Genomic DNA, 12,601 nt, shown 5'->3' with positions numbered 1-12,601 from the left:
TCTTTTTAACACGTAGACACCTGTTTAAATATTTTATATTTCATAATAAGTTCATAATACAGATATAACATTGAAATAAAATTATTGTAAAAATTACATAGGTACCTAAAATATAATATAATATAATATATAAAAAAAAAACAAAAAACATTAAGATTAATATATTAATCACACTTATACAACATAGTACCTACCTAAACTAAAAAAAAATATTTACTGGATTAAAATATCTACTAATATATTACTAATATATTATAATACAAAATGTAATTTTTCGTAGTGTGCTGAATGTTTAGCTACCTGTTTCGTGAAAACTTTGGTCGAGCTGGAATTAATGTTCTGGCATTAAAGTAATTGCATTTCTTAACATCGGACGTGTTTAATATATAGTCATATAATGTACTAAACTACTGTAACTGTATATCATAACACCATAGCAGATTTAGTCAACAATACCTACGTTATTTACCCACCGTGTTATAAGATATTGGAAATTCCTCCACGTTCAGATCCTTAATTTTGTTGGAATATTCGCGTTGCGTTTTCGCCATAAGCTCCACACCGAACGTGTCTCAAAACCACGTTTCAGCCTTTGCAAAATCCGATTGAAGATTTTGTGGCTATAATACCTTTCTCTACACACGAGTTTTTTAGCCACAATAAAATGGCCACCACCAGACGATATCGCTCAGGTGTGTTTATTATCGGATTTGTGTCACGGTCAGTCAGCACTTCCGTGTCCGGTATACGCATTATTATATATTATATAATACACCTCGCATACACGTCACGCATATAACGATGACGATATGCTGACGTCAACAGTTTTCTTTTTATATATTTACTCGCTGTCAGGGTTTATAGTTCACCCCTTAAATGTAATATATATATATATATATATATAGATATTGTATATAAATATTATATCGTGCGTGGTTTCCGAAATAATAAAAATTCCTTCTACAGGATCTATCTATAATATAATAACATCTCCCCGATGGCAGTGGACAGTGTCTGACCCTTATCCGCTGGACTACGGCGCGCGGCGTCGTGTTTTTATGATTGCCACCTACCGATCTGTTATTTATTTATTTTTTGATACATATACGAAAGCTATAATGTTATATCAGACATTAATGTTTCGTGTACTGTACGATTGATCATTGCGAGTCTGGAGCCACAATAGAAATGTACTCTTGCAACCCCACTGGCAATGGTTACAATATAATATTAATCGACCGACAGCGTAAGTGCATTTTAATATAATATAAGAGTTAGTACTCAATGGTACGTGTGCAACAATTTAATGCTGTATCAACATATAATATATAATATATAGACTAACGAGTAACGACATGCCCAATTCGACCACGTATGATATGACTGTAAATTATTTTAGTAATACTAACGCTCGATGGAGTCGTACAACAAACTTCAATGTAGTTAGCGTTCATGACTGTTTTTGTTTAGTAAACGTATCTAAGATTATATAGGTCGATTAGGCGTCCTCAGGCAGTTATGCGTTCTTGATGTGGAGATTTAAAGCAAAATAGAACAGCCTTTGGACTTTGTACAATTAAATGGCCAACTCAAACTTATACTGAGTATTATCTTAAAAATAAAAATGAAAAACATCATTCATTCAATTAAGATGTTTTTAATTTTTTTTTGTATCATACAAATATATTTATTTAATATTCATTATTATTTATAATTTATAATTGAAAAACAGATCAGTAATAATTAATATGATATGATAAAGAGAAAAAAATTTAATAACGTAAGCAAATATATATTATATTATTAAAATATGTAGCATGAAACTACTAGATGTTTAGCCAGGAAAGTTGAGGAATTATATAGATATATGTTTTTTTGGTAAAGTACAGTGAAAATATATATTACTTATATACTAGATACCAAGTAGCACACAACCTTTATATTAATTTATTTGATGTTGTTGTTGTTGATTTGGGGTCCTATTAATCAAAGAGTTACAAGAATTGCGGAAGGAAACCGCTTAGAAAAAAAGTCATAAATTGCCAAAAAACGTCTACACGTAAAAAAAAAATTAAGCCTCTCCATCAAATTCCTACCATTGTGCATCTATGATCTGATTTACTAAAATTTACTCCTACGTTGGTATCTATATTAGATTGAGTGGATTATATTAGATTACTCGTTCGTCGGTAGAAAACGGGTCGAGGAGTTGGTGAGTTGCCAAGACCGCGATAAAATGCCTGCTGGAAATAAAAAATATAAGCTTTCGAATAGTGAAAACGGTTTTTATATTTTTGACGTCGATAATTGTTTCTGGTATTTTACCAGCCAATTAATGGTTTTGAATATCAAAGCTATAGTGTTTCGTATTTCTTTTTTTTTTTTGGCTATTACCCTAACCGCTCACTTTATTGTAGCGGTATGTTCGTGAATGAACATATTGAGCAGCCAGAGAGCGTCAAGACTAATTTTACGACTGACACGCAATAATTATATTGCGCGCGCCACCGCCGTCAGATGACACTTATATATTATGCGCGATTGTGTAAAAATAAAATGGTATTGAAAAATATAGCCACGTTGTATTTTTAAGTTTTGCTTATATACATTACACGTATATTGTGATGTCTATGTTATGGGTGACATCGCAAAACCACATGACGGCGTTTATTATAACCCGACCTTAAGATCAAGACCTACAATACGTGACATGTTCTATGTGTAGAACGACAACGATCGAGGAAGCGTGATGAAGTTTTTGAATATCATTATATTTGTTGTTTCACCGAAGCGCAGAGAGTCTCTATATCAAAGTATATTATAATTTAGGTATAATATACTTGTGGCGAGCACTATATATATTATGATGTTTGCAGGGAATGTATATTGCATAATACTGTTTATACGCTTATTTCCCGTGCATAAAATTGCAAACCACGTGTTAACTGTTGCAATTATTATGTCTCCACATGCATTGACATTTCAAATAAATTTAATAAAACGAGCTATTATTACGAGTCGCAGTAACTGAATTTGCGGATGCGATGACACAAAAATATGATTGTAACAAACAAGAAACAAAATAATAGAGAATATAATAATTAGTACAGTATTAATATGACTATAATGCGGAAGATGTTTTTTAAGTAAACGGTATGAAAAATTAAACAGAATTTCAGTGCCAAACATTTGTGGGATTAATTCAGGATTGAAGCTTTACATATTATTACAATATTTTAATCGTTTTGGACGTTTTGTTGCTCGACGAAAACCACACAATTTTAACGGATAAAGAAATCTAAGACTGAGATTATGAAGATAAATGATAATTTGATGTGTTCAAAGTATTTTTATAGTTTTTTTTAAGTAATTTATATTCCGACATAAAATATAATATCAAAACATGTATATTTTAGTATCGAATCGAATTTCAAGACTGAAATATAATATTTCATGTTGATAGTGCATTATTCATATTTTACTGTGGTACGAAATCTTTAATTTTCGAACATTTGACAAAGTATGAATTTACAATAAAGTATTCGATTGAAATGAGTAAACATCGATACTATTATATATAATAATTATAGTTTATAAAAATAAAATTGGTTCTATAAAAATTGTTGTTTTTATTTTAAATGTAAGATCTTCTATGTGTAAACTACTATAATATAAACTACAGCGTTTCTTTTTTGTTGATTTGATAAGACGTGTCATTCACAGGATTTAAAAATATGCGTATCACGGATTCTATCTGATTAATCGATATTTTTGATATTAAATTTTTTTATTTTAATATTTGATTGACATACTTAATACTTTTAAAATTACAAGAGCTCAATTTTTAATCATTTTAACTGCTTTTAAAGCACATCTTTACAATTACAATTTCTCATAAATTTATTTAAAGAGAGTATAAAATACAAATAGGTCGAGACGTAATTAATACTAAATAAATAAGTAATCTTAATTTCACAATAGATGATGTGCCATGATTTTGTCACATTTATGTTTCAATATTCTTAAAATATATATATATATATAACGTTATAACAATATTATGTTAATGTATGAATTATTCAAATATCATAATAATACATTGCACTATTACAAACCTTGTCGATTTTACATAGTAGGTATAACTGTAATAAATCACGTGTTTGTAGACGCATCAACTGCTGGTTATACACTCAAATTTGTGTGTATATATTTCTACTGAAACGCAATTTATTTATGACTCCAATAAAAGCGATTACATTGATGTTTAGATTTTTTTTTTTTGAAGGAAGCAGGCAAGTAAAATAGATAAGAATTGGAACACCTATATTAGATACTTTAGAGGGGTTATATTTTATTTCCCAGTAGTTTTAGGGAAACAAATGGGAAAGACAGCAAAAACAAATAGAATAAATCCGGAGAAATAGAGATATTTTTCACCAATAAAATCCTGATAAGTCATCAGTTAAATTGTGTTTAGAATTATTTTCAAATACGGTAGTTCTAAGTTATTAACTACCATTTATCACTCTACCAGTGTATCTAGACCGAAACGAGTGATTAGACTCATAAAAATAATAGGTACATATATATTATATAACATAATAACATAGAGTTCACTGCCATTTGTTTACATTTAAAATTAATTATTATCTAATTTAAGCTTTTGATTTTAACTAAATTTTTTTATTTATTGTATGGTTCGTTAAAAATATGGGTAGACACTATTAGTGAGTATTCTTCTATTTTTTTTTTTTTTTTTTTTTTTTTATATAAAATCTATATTAGTAATCTACGACATCAAACAACCAGTACTTGCATTCAATACAGCTAGCCACAATGTCCATTAAATCTAATTATTATAATATGAGATATGATTATATATTATATAAATATGAAAAATCTTCAACGCAGTGAAACATCTATATTATAATATTATTTCCGTCAATGTTTCACTAACTTACGATTTTCACGGAAATTGAACTAACAGATTCCTATCAGCTATATGCAGGGAAAAATATTTCTTATTTAAATTCACAATTTTTACTATACCAATTACTCCAGTTTTATTTCCAAATGGTTAGTTTAAATACCAGTAAATAGGTAGTATCTGGTAGTTACTATCTGGTGGGTAGTTGACTAGTATCTTGTGTTTGTCACTCTTCCTTGGTAAAAAAAAAATATTCACGACCCATAACGAGCCATCTGTTGATGACTTTTAGTTCTTATTATACCGCTGCTTATCATTGCATTGTTATTACCTATTTTATAATTACGTCAACTGAACGTTCAATTACAATATGAAAATTTCAATTTAATATTAAATTATTATTTTAGGTACCTATTATTGCTAGGATAGTCTTGTATAGTATTTCACTCCATAAATACAGTTTCAATTTTATTATATTATTAATATCACGGTTCACGTAAATTTTGTGTTTACTTTTTATTTTTTGAAATAAATGAGGTTATATGCCTATAATTATTATTTTTAAATAAATATTTTCAAATTTTGTCGGTGTAATTATATTTTATAAAGTTATATATATATACAGGATGATTCATTTAAGTGGGTACACTAACTATCTCGAAAAGTATTATTTTTTTTTTTTAAACTTCTAAATTTATGTTTTTCTAAAACCGTATAATATTTAAATTTTTTCACCCTTATATTTATTAGCGAAACCACTATAAATATTGATTTTCAAATGGTAACATATAGTAAAAATATCATGAATTCACAAAACCATTTTTATAATGAACTCACACGTTAACATTTTTATTTTTCGTTGATTGGTTTGCGAGATACAGTTCCTCAAGTATTGGTGGTCGAAGGAGGTATTATAGTCGGTAAATGCGGAATTGTTCATACTATTTCTTCATTTGTAAAGACTAGGAGCAGTTGTAGGAGTTATAACTGATAAATTCGATACCGTTTGACCTAATAGGTAACAATATTGATAATTGTTTCTCTTTGTACCTGATTAATAAAATGTCCTATTACTCCTTTAAATTACACTCATATGCCAATTTGATCATAATTTAATCAATTTTTATTTATTTTATTACCATGGATTCAACGATATCAAATTTATCGCTAGCTCCTGCTCTTTACAATTATTAAAAAAATATTAAAAATCACCAATATTTTGAGGATCTGTGTCTCGCAAACCAATCAACGAAAAATAAAAATGTTAACACATAAATTCATGAGAAAAAAAATGGTTTTATTAATTAATGATATTTTTATTATATTATGTTACCATTTGAAAGGAAAACATAAACCTAGAAGTTAAAAAAAAATATATTTAAAAAAATTATTACCTTCCGAGATAGTTAGTGTACCAAATTAAATGGATCACCCTGTATTTTGCATCAAGTTCTTTAAAATTCGATCAAAAACAAGCGTTTTCCTAGAGAGAAATTCATTTTATACAAAATGTATTGATTTAATTTCATAGAAAACTACAAGAAAATAAAAATAACAAAAGTACGTCAGTTCATAATTAAAACTGTTGTAGGATTTATTGTATTTGTTATTAAGTAAAGTAAGACTAAATCGGAGAAAAAAGTTTATATTTGGTTTAAAAGTCTTTCCTAGTCTGGAGTCAATTTAAAAACGTGTGATGACAAGTATAATATTATTTAAAAAATAATTGTAATTTTAGCTGACATTGAAAAAAAAAATATCTTATAACAGATTTTACTGTTTTAGAATGGTAAAATAACATAAAGACGAGTTTTACATCACGATTATATTATGGATTTGTCGTTTTATTTATATTTTTCTGTAATATTGTAAAAGTAAATTTTGGATATATTTGCATCTGTGCTTGATTACCGTTCAAAATAAAACATGATATTACTACAATCATCTGAAGTTATAACTTGTGAATTTTAATTTAATTTTTGTTTATACAATTATTTATATAATTTATTTGTATCGATTAATTTATTCTTCAGCTTGAGCAACTATATTATAATATACTGTATATACCTAATTATTATTATGAATAAATCACGTCGTAATTCGAACACAAATCGATCGATTTGAAATCATATCCGTTAGGTAATTACTAATAATTATACAGTTTCACGCGTGGGGCATGTTAGACCATTATTTATCAGGATCAAAATTACTATTCCGTTGATTATTAAACTATATTAGAATGATAATGTTCTTCGGTTGTAAGTTTTATATGTAGTTTGTAGGTGTTTAGTATTATGCACGCATTGTGCTACAATAATTGACAATACCACAGTCTTTTAATATTATTATATCGTCCCAATAATGAAGATGCTTTGATATCGAATATTGAGTCATATTTGGCGTGCATTTTAGGTCAAAGATAAATAAAAACTGTTGGGAAACTTTTGTATATGGACCGCTTGTAATGGACCTCCACCATGGGGGTTTTTTTTTTATTGTCCTATCTGCCGATTTAATGGACTTGGTGTAAAATGTAATTTTCCAACTTGTTCTACATCATTATGAGATAGGGGCCCTGTTAAATCTCGTATGTTCTTCAATCGTTTAAAAGTTACTGGACGCTTAAAAGACACTATTATAAAATGACCATGTTATTATAACGTTATTTTGTAGACCCGTCAATACTACCATCATCGTTATACTGTCAACGGTCACCACATGATGAAAATATTTAGGGGGTTTATTTGAAAAATTCATATGAATCTACAGACGATTTCTTTCCGGTAACGAAACTAATCTATAAAATATATATATATATATATATATATATATCAGTCTGCACAAGTCAACCGTTTCTTCTCCGGATAAAATAAAAATCACTTAATCCGCTTGCATGATAAAATGAGCGCAATCGCGAGTTCATCGAATATAGTAACAAACGTTTTTGTGTGAACATTTAATTTAGGTTGTCAAATACAGATGATGAATCAATAAAATCTACAACTGAAATAATATTATGCCGGAGTAAAACAAATTTATAGTTGTTTTGAAGAATATTTTGTTTTAGTGAATACCGGAATTCACTGAACAGTAGTTAGTATTCAGTATAAACATGCGAAAATTAAATCAAAAAGCGATTGCATAGACCTATAAAGGTTTGGACTGCACATATTAAGAAGAGGACCGAAAGCGGAAGTAATTATAGGAATAAGGAAAAATAAACTACTATTTTCGTGTAAAAAATATATTTTATTTAACGAAAAATTGTACCTGCGAATGTATGATATATTATATTAGCATGCAGTCGTGTGTTTTCGACATGCATCGTTAAGCATAATACCTACCAAAATTAAATTAACTAATTAGTAGTTAATAGTTACTCATATTCCTAACTACACATGACCATGATCGGTAAGCAATATTTAGATTTTTGAAATGCATTTATTTAAAGCTTTAAAGGTCGGGATAAATGTTGGTAGCTTATTACATAATCACATTTAGTTAAATTTTTAATATAATAAAGTTTCTTAAATATAATTGTATTATATTTAATTAAACAAAACTAAAAAATGTAGCTACTAACAAATACAATATTGGATCAACAATATAGGACGTTTAAGTATTCTAATTCAACTTTTAATTTTCATGAACAGATAACCAGAGACTCCCTTAACCTCGAATGGTTTTTGGCACACTCCTCAGATTCGCTTTACAAATTATTGCACATATAAGTTTAGCATGTCAAATAAAAGTAAACATTAACTTGGTTCCTCAAAATATTCGTGTGTTTTTTTTAAATACTTTGTTACGATCATTAAATTAAAGTTTGTATAAGTAAAGCTATTAAAAATTCAATCATTAAATCATTCAAATATACAGAAATTACAATTTGATAAGTACATTTTTGTCATATTTATGTTTACCTATAAGTAATTAATGTCAAGCATACATTTTATACAGATTATACTTAAAATGTTGTAACTTATGTGCCTATGTGAAAATATATTTATATATATTTATTTAATTATTATACACATCAAACAGTGTTGTGGTAAAATTAATTTCACTACATTTATTGAAGTTATAAATGTGCATTAAACATTTATAAAACTTTATTATTTTATACCAATATAACAAAAAAATGTTTATTTTTTATAAAACTTTCATTAAAATAAAAACTAATATGTGTAGGTACGTGAATAATAAAAATGTTGAATACATATTCATCCGACATAAGCTGAATAATATAATAAAACAAAATCGACTATATTAAATTTGTTTTTTAATATTGTATTAATTTTGTATTAAATTATTGTAATAACTTAAATTAATAATATTAATTCTATATCTACTTGTTTGATTTAAATTATATATTGATAAGTAAAGTTTTCCTCTTATTTTCAGTATTACATTGCTTTATACTTGATTGAAATCCATATATTTTTAATGAACATTATATAGTTTTAGAATATTCGATATTATTAAAATGTATTTTAAATAAAACTTAAAAATATCATGTCTGATTTCAATGTAAACCTATGCTAACTATAGGCACACTTCTGATTTGACACTAGTATTTACCAATAAAAACTAAGAATTGGGTTAATTCACATATATGATATGTTATTTAGTATATTTAACTATGTTTGAAATATTAATATTAATTTAATTATTTTAAATTTTTCAAGATTATAATCAATGCAATACTAATTTCTGTCTAAAGTGATATTTAATAATATTTTGAAATTAATTCCTATTTTTTGGCCATGAAAAAAATAACAACCACAAAATTATTATTCATCGACCTGTTAGGAACTAGTTACGCAATTTGTATTAAAAAAATTAGATATTAAAAACATAAATTTATTTTAGTTAAATCATATCATAAATTCATTACAATTTAATAAACATCCATATAGTATAGGAAAATTGATAATATTTTTTCTTATTTAATACACAGATTATAAATTTAGTAATATGTATAATATACGATAAAAAATGTCGATATTTCTAAAGGTTAACAGCATGTTTATGGAAATGTGAAAAATTTTCGTAAATATTGAAAAATTTAAGAAATTCAAACTTAAATTACACATCGGCACGGGTTAACCTTAACCGATTGGTTTCAAATTTTTTGCAGTTCATTTTTATACATATACGCACATATTTAGGGGGTGAGACAAAACATTTTTTTAAATCAAAAGTTTAAGGAACACCCTAATGTATATTATATATATTTATATATATATATTATAGCTACCTATTATTTTGAGCATCATAAATTACATGTTCACTGATATACTAGATTTTAAAGTATACAAAGTTATATTAAATTAATTATATAATTCGATATTATTGATAGTAATTATTAGCTTCAAAATTTTTAAATAATTTATTTATCAACACTATTAACACGTTAAATTGTTTCAAATAAATAATTTATGTTTTCTATTATTTTTATTTTTTATAAAAAAATAAACCAACTGTCAAAAAAATTCTACTCTGAGACACTATTTTATAAAGAAAAATTTAGTATTCACATTTATAGTTTTGCAACAAGAGACTAAAAATAAGTTTTTAAATTTAATGTAACTTTATAAGATATTACTATACTCTGATAACTTTGAGAATTTCGTAGTTAATACTATTTTATTTTGTAAGGCTTAATCAACACTACAAGAAGTGAAAAATGATGTATTCTATTATACGCGTTATGCATATTAATTATTCTATAATAATTATTTGATCAAGACATGTATACAAGTAGAAAACAAAACAATTATAGTATACAATGGTGCTTGTACTCGAGCAATCAAATCAAATTTAAAAAAGTACTAGGGGAATTTAAAACTCAAAGTGATAAGACTCTTTAAGTTATTTTGCACTGCTTAGCAAAACTTTTAATATTTTTATCGAAACTTAGTTCGAAGGATCCAAAAAAAAAAAAAAAATGTAGGTAAGTAGATATATGTACATTGTTGAAATTATAGCGTGTAAAGCAACCATTGGAATAATCAGTAGTGTTGAGTTTTATTTTTAAAAATAATTAGCTATATACCGTCCGGTTGTCATCTTCAATATAAGATAACAAGCGTTTTTGTCGTCATTATCTTAATAGAATTGCATCGGATACACATATTATACATACCATTACTATAAGGGTTTGTCAGCAAAACGAATTTTATTGTAAAATCATGAAATAAGTTTTTGTCAAAATACATTTATTTTTTAATTTTGTGCTCGTACAGAATACGAAAAATCGGGGGATAAAGGTCGTGTTTCCGTAAGTGTATTATTATAGTATATTATTTACACATATAATATACTATTTTATATTTTGATGTATCGTGACATCCACATAATTCGTAATTATGATATTATTTTAATATTCTATAATATGGATGAATATTAGGTATACTAGAGACAGATACCTATATACTTTATAGATAAGACGTATATTACAACTCACCCGGTATCGATGAGATAGTATAAATTTATCGTTGTTTCGAAATGTCTCACTGTTAAGTTTTCAGCAGCTAGGATGAGGAAGTGGAAAAAAGTTAAATGACGAAAACGATCTAAAATGACAATAATGATGTTTAAAATCGCTTGCGGGTATGACGTGAGCACGAAAATAAACACAAAACACGACTGCCGGCACTCGAGATGAAATCCGAAAAATCAACGAATCTCAAAAACACAAAAAACAATCAAATCTATTGGATGATAAGATAAATTCTAAATTTTATTAAAATACAATATTATAATATGTCTATAATAAAAATTCATCGAAATCATCACCGCTATGCGGCAGCCAAGCACTGTTTATGTGTGCGTACGTATATTATATTTTCCCGAAACGCGAAAAAGCGACTCGCGCACTGACGGTGAACGCACGACTGACTTGCGTGGGGTGTTCTGGTGTTTGTCGCTGGCGAAATCCGTGGAGGTGGTTCGTCGTTGTACTATTTTACTCACACATACAAAGTACCTTAGCCCCCTATTATAGTTCTTAAGCTTCCCCTTTCCAAAAAAAAATTAAAACGAAAACAAAAACACGATTGATAAATACCATTGTTTTATTGTTTTTAATTTATTATTTTTTTTTATAATTATTTATAAATTGGATTTCGTTTTGCTCTAATTTTGGAGCCAATACTATTCATCCTTGGCTCAACATGTCCTATTCGAGAAGTAAAAATTTATATTTTAATAAAGGTAGATATTTCACAAAAACTAAACAAATGGCTACTTATATTTTAGATTGTTTACTGTTTTATATTAATAATTATAATATTATATTTGTTTATTATCAACTGTCGTATAATATGTCAAATGTAATATTGTGTATTAAACAATTGTCAATTGTATATTACATTATTATTAACTATAATGATTTAGTAATATAATTATGAAAACGTGGTAAAGGGGGGCTTATTAGAAATTATTTTCTAATATGAACTTAAAATTAACGCTTATGATTTTGTGCAAAACTCTGAGTATACACAATTTTTGAGTGATGATAGATTATATTTTTTATCGTAATTTTTAAATTATCTGCTTATATTTTTTTACGATTTTTTCGTTTTTACGATCACGAAATAATCACAGTGGATCTAAGAGAAATAACCTGGTTAAAAATTTAAAATTTGAAACCACCTTCGGTCATCACTA

At 26.8% G+C, this 12,601-nt stretch overlaps 1 protein-coding gene across 2 annotated transcripts in view; it reads right to left on the bottom strand.

Moving 5' to 3' along the window:
• The window catches only part of LOC107166160 (pyrokinin-1 receptor-like), a 60,377-nt gene extending 48,545 nt beyond the window's left edge, over nucleotides 1–11,832 (bottom strand). The window contains exon 1 of one of the 2 annotated variants that reach the window (XM_015514713.2): nucleotides 11,397–11,832. The gene's annotated coding sequence lies outside the window, so the exon portion shown is untranslated. The remainder of the gene's footprint in view (nucleotides 1–11,396) is intronic. The other variant, XM_015514712.2, reaches the window with a different exon arrangement.
• Between the last annotated feature and the right edge of the window lie 769 nt (nucleotides 11,833–12,601).

This window comes from Diuraphis noxia, unplaced genomic scaffold (genome assembly GCF_037042655.1).
Source record: "Diuraphis noxia isolate RWA-SAM2 unplaced genomic scaffold, SU_Dnox_SAM2 contig0002, whole genome shotgun sequence".
In the NCBI taxonomy this organism is placed as follows: domain Eukaryota; kingdom Metazoa; phylum Arthropoda; class Insecta; order Hemiptera; family Aphididae; genus Diuraphis; species Diuraphis noxia.
The sequence above is the reverse complement of the archived record's forward strand: the minus strand, read 5'-3'. Positions and strand labels throughout refer to the sequence as shown.